Source organism: Terrapene carolina, unplaced genomic scaffold (genome assembly GCF_002925995.2).
Source record: "Terrapene carolina triunguis isolate 2854851 unplaced genomic scaffold, T_m_triunguis-2.0 Scaffold88, whole genome shotgun sequence".
Taxonomy (NCBI): Eukaryota; Metazoa; Chordata; order Testudines; family Emydidae; genus Terrapene; species Terrapene triunguis.
This window is the reverse complement of record NW_020664439.1, coordinates 14532972-14538971: the sequence shown is the minus strand read 5'-3', so window position 1 is coordinate 14538971 and position 6000 is coordinate 14532972.

Genomic DNA, 6000 nt, shown 5'->3' with positions numbered 1-6000 from the left:
TCTATAGGGGTTAACTTTGTTTAACTGCACTGAAGTTGATAGTTACATCAGGGAGAGTCCCTCATATGGCTCTACAGTTCTTCATCTCATAGTGTCCTGTAGAGAACTCCAATCATCATCTTCTGGAGGTATCCCATGTCCTGCTATAGGAGTCCTCCTCTATATGGTAGTGTCCTCTTTAGGAGTCAGCTAAAGAAGATTACCCATTAAAACTACCGTTAAAATGGGAAGGTAAAGGTGGAAAGCTTATTCAGCAGAAATCTGAGCAAGATTTTGGGCAAGAGCATATGAAAGCAGCAAAGAACAATAAACAAAAGTTATAATTCAGATAACTTTAGTGTTATTCCTATCTATGGGCTAATAACTGTACCTTGGGATCAATACAATCCAGTGCAAAGGATGAAGAATTTGCCACCCCAGGATCCACTTATCACAGCTAATTTAAAAGGAAACACTTTCAGATTATTATCATTTAATAATCAGTCATTTGGAAATGTGCTCTCCTCCTTCTTTCCTGTGTTCTGACGAGCTACTTCCCCATCTGTTTGACTGTAAGCAACGAGTAAATGCCTCCGTTTCTGACCATCTCATCACACGTTCACCACACCTAACCTAGTCTTCCCAATTTGTCTTTGCCCCTTGAGGAAAGCATTGGGCACAAGCTGAAGAGACTCTATCACTGACAGAAGCATGCTATTTTGAGGGTGGTATAAATTGCTCACAGAGGAAAAAGAAGTGATGGCTGTTCCAAGTTTCTCAACTCCTTCTGCATCTCAATTGTCACCTTCCTTGGCTGGCAGTGGTGAGAAAGGTAGATATGGCAAATACTCCAGCCGCTCCTCCCAATTCAAACATTAGGAAATATCACCTATTGGACATCCAACAGAAGAGATTTCCCAAGAAAATTTAATGTAGATACAGCCAGAGAGCAATAGAAAGGAGATCAAATGTTTCTTCTCCTTAGATAGACTTTGTGTTAATCTCTGTCTAATCAAGTCTATTTTGATTCTTAAGGCTCGGTATGCAGTACAGTAATGTATGAACATGTATATACGTGTTCAATAATCAATTAAGCATTGTACCATTTTTCTATTAGACGTCAATAACAAAGCAGGTCGGCTGTAAATGTTCTGAAGCTATTAAGGGGTTATAAGTTCAACTATTTATTTTATGGTTTCTATATTTTAGACATTATTTTCTCAATGCTGCTCTGACCCATTAGCAGACAACAGAGACAATAGAAGCTAAAAACACTGGAGACAATAAGAACTTCACAAAATGTTTCTTTCATAATTGCAGCAGAGACTAGTGAAAAAAAGGATGGCATTGAAGCATCAAGAACTATTGAAACTGCTGGCTCTTGGGGCTGATAAGATACACAGAGTTGAACAGGCAATAATTTCTCCAGTAATTCAAAGTACATTCCTATAAGTAAACATATCAGTGAAATTATGTAGCTTTTGCCAATGAAGAATGTTCCCCTTGGGGTGAGGAGAAATAAGGCTTATGCTGATAGTAAATGTATTGCATTGGCAGCTGCAAGAGCTAATAAAACCCGGAGTGTAAGAGGAAATCTAATCTTCTTAAGCATTTTTCTTTATATATTGTTTTTGGTTTTGCAATAGCGCCCGATATGTGCCTGGTGATTTCCAAATACAGAGGAAGACACAATCCTTGCCCCAAAGAGCATGTAATCTAAAATCAGTGCCAAAAATATTTCACGCCCATTGACAGCAGAAATTACACAGGGTCATCTATGCTTTAGAAATGACAGAGCTCAATCTCAGTGTTTGGATCCAAATCTAACTGTTCCCAGGGTGTGTGGACGTAGGGATAAACACATTGTAAAGGTAGGAACCTGTGGGAAGGTTCAGATCTGGAATCAAACTTGCCCAATGTGTAGGGCATGCAGACTGGGGGAAGCAGAAGGGTTGGTTGGTTCAGGACCATCACTAATTCACAGACATTTTTAGGACACATTTTCTGTAAGACAGTCTCCATGTTTAGCACCATAACAGACAGTGTTTTGAGCATTAGTGAAACACATTTTGAAAGTAGTAGTACCTGAATCCTCACTCAGACAGTAAATCTGGGGATCAGCATAAAGATAATGGGCCAGACTCCCTGCTGCATCCAATTTACCCTGGGTGCAGCACACAGAGGGAGAACTATCTCTGAGCCAGTTATGATGGTGTCATTCTCTGCCTTGCCTCCAGCCCCAGCTCTGGAGCATTTTGGGGCAGCCTAGGGGATGTTCTAAACTGCACCAGATGGCTATGGTACTGTAGGGCCCATATGCCAGCTGGAGGTGGCTGAAGCATTTTGTACTCAGGCCGCTCTCCCAGCCTGCCCTGCTTTGCCCTAACATCAGCCCTGAAATGGGATGGGGAGGGAGGCCAAGGACCCAGCTCTACTCACTCTACATCTCAGGGAGTATCCCCAGAGACTTAAGGGAAGGTTCTGCTCTCTTTGCACCATCTTAGTGGCAGATAGGAGTGGGGCAGGCTGGAAAGTTTGGCCCACTGGGTTCCAGAATAAAACCCAAATCAGATTCAGAAGAGAAGAGGGGAAAATAGCATTCTTTCACTGAGTCGCTCCACCAAAAAATGTAGATGAAATCATTGATGTGCTGAAGTTTACCAACAATAGAGCTTAATTCTCCCAATGCTACTCTTATCCAATAGTATCTTGGTCCATGAATGGTCCCTCTGAAATCAATAGAACTATTTTAGGTCATGAGGTGTGAATAAGTGTGAACATGGGTGGGAGAACTGCAACAATGTGTAGGCAGCATTCCTAAATCTGCTCCGTTAAACTGTCAGCAGTTCAGTGCTCTGTTTTAACAAATACAACTGAACAGAGGTGTGTGGAGGATGGAAATTCTGTTGCATGAAGGATTTCAAGATTTTTAAATATGGCTTCAGTCCTGATTAGAACAAAGGCAGGAAATTTTGAAATTCTCTGTGAAGGAAAATTCCACCCAAAAAAAAAAAATCATTTTGGATGGATTGAAACATTTTGTTTCAATTTCAACTTTTTAATGTGTAATGCAAAATTGTAAAAAAAAATTCAAAATAAGCCATTTTTAAAATTGCACTGTTACTTTGGACTTTTTTCCCAATGGTTTTTGAAAATGAAATTTTGGTGAAATCTACCCTATTTTGTGAAGTACCTAGATTTTGATGGAAGTGCATAGTCGGATGGCATATGCTTCCACTGCAATTTCTTCAAACAGCTCTACAAATGAAAGCAGAATCAGAATACAGTCAAGACTTTTAGTAGTGTTTAGTAGTATTCCAACATATACAAGATTTAAATTATTCTTTTGATGAACATGTTGCTAAATGAATAAGAAACTGAGCTACAGCTCACAGCTTTTTGTGAGAGGAGATTTACAAATAGGTTGTTAGCTTTCCAAGGAGTCCTGGGCAGTTTAATTAATCTAGGGATAACAACAGCTGGTTTGAGAGCTGGTGGCACATGCCCTGCATTTACTGAATTATTTACTGCTGAACAGAGTGTTGCACTAATATCATTAACAAATGATATGCTTGAAGGATATCATGACACATCTGAATATGTTTATGAGCTGGATTCTAATGACATCTAGAAGTACAGTCACAACAGTTCTCACTTTGAGTCTTAGCAATGAATATTTACTATTCTATGGCTTGGATCCACCAGTGCAGTCTGTGGTCTCTATTGTCAGCTAGGTGAGTGACAGACAATCAATATTCAGGGTTTTTGGCTTCCTTCTTGCACTTTGTTTCTTTCAGGCTTCCTGATTGATTCCTCCCATAGCTCAAAGAACAGGTTAGTCTTGTTTGACTTCCCTAACAAGAGATTTGCGTATGCTCTTTGGAGAGTATCATATTGATGGAATCAATTCACAAGACACAGTAAGTCAGAATTTATTGTCTTGTAAGTTGGTTGCCACTTTCACAGACTGTGGGATTCTGAATATCAGCGTTCTAAAATGCTAGGTGAGCAGAAGGCACAGTTATAAGGGAAATTGCAGGTGAGATGATGACATTTGGCTTGAAATTACTGTAAAACATAAGGAGAATGAAGCAGGCAGACAGAAGCTCTTCAATATACCCCTGTCTCCAAATTGTCTCACAAACCAAGCATCACCTTTGTGGAGTGGGTTCTCATCTTCTTCAGGTAAAGGAGGTTAGCCAACTCAGAGACTTCTTGCACATAGGATCTGATCTAGCAAATGAGCACAAATTTAGATGACTCCCAACTTTCTTTGGGAGTCATGGCAGTGAGCTAAGTGACACATTTTTAGCCCAAAAGATGTGGATCTGCTCACAATTATTCCTTCTCAGCCTTTAGGAGAGAGGAGAAATGAGGGGTGGGGGGAATACAGAACGTTGAGATTACTATAAGGGAAAAAGATTAGGGCAGGTTTGGAAGGATGACCTTATTTTAGCAGAATACTAGGTAAGGAGAATCTCCCTCCAAGCATATGTTACGGGTATTAGAAAAATTGCTTTCACAGATGACAAAGTTCCATGGAGTCAAATAAATAGGTTTGAAGGGAGAGTGTCACAGGGCCTAGCTCACCATAGAGTCTTCAAGAAGGAATTAGTGATTTAAGCTGAGGTTAGAAATGCAGTGCTGATCATTGGAACCTAATGTAGATACTAACAAGTTGTACATTGCATTTTCCAACGTGGCTTAGAGATTCTCAGGAGTGGAGGAGTAGTGTCATTCTTAACTAGACAACCTTTGCCACTGTACTAATTCGATACAGTGCTCCGATACCATGGAGATATAAATACCCAGTAAGAAAAAAGCCCAAACTCTGTAAAATATTGAAGTGCGTGTCTTTTTCCTGGAAGATATGCTATGACCTTATTTTCCATAACAACCCTTATCACAAATCAGACAAAAAGACCTTTGCGGGAGCATGAATGGGCACTGAGCGATGTAAGCTCTTTGACCTACTGATAAGGTTCAGCAGCTCTGTAAACAAAAGTAATATTCATTTGAGTTGTCACATGTGGAAGCCAGGATTGGCAGCTGTTTCAAAAGGAAAATAAAATAAACTTAGGATCTGATCTATTGTCCCTTAAAATCTATTCAATTGACTGAGTTCTAGATTAGGTCAAATAGTATCAACAGACTTGTTTCAGGATCTCCAAATGTAGCAGATAACAGTGGACAGACTGAGTGTGACTGTGGGTGGTCTGTGTGGAAGAGGAAGGATGGCCCGATGGTTAGGGTGCTTCCTGGGAGTTGGGAGGCCCAGATTCAATTCCTGCTCTGCCACAGACTTCCTGTGTAACCTTGGGCTAGTCGCTTAGCCTCTCTCTGCTTTGATTTCCAATCTGTAAAATGGGGATAACAGCACTTCCTATGTGCTGTGAGGATAAATATATTAAAGCTTGAGATGCTCACATACTAGGGTAATGGGGCCATAGAAGTGTTTTAGGTAGCTAGATAAGTATGTTAGATGGGGTGAAAATGGCACTCACCAATGCCCGCACTCTTCAATGAACACTGCTTGTTCATTAGGTTGATACCACAATGATATCTGACCCTATATACTCAAAATAATCTGGATAATGCAGAATTTCAGCCAAAATTCCTACACTCTTTCCAGCCTTTCCTCACTGAGCATTTTAAATTATATTAAATAATGCTATAGTGGAAGAGATTATTTTCAGTGTTTTTGGTGTGTAATTCTTTGCTTGTTCTTTATATTACAATATAACTGAGCAGCAAACATGACTGTGACAATCTTAAAACACTTACCATGGGTCTGCTTAATGCAAAGTTCTTAGATGTTAGATTGATTGTAAAAAATAACATCTGTAACAACATTTAAAAATGAAAGGATGGAGTAAAGTATTTTCTAAATCATAGTGTGCTAAAATGCCAGGGACTGGAATTAACATTGTTTTCAAGTCTGGCTCAGAGGAAAAAAATCTTCAGAACAGCCCCAGGGACTTCATGGATGAATGGGAACCGAGATAGTATTTATCGGCTCTA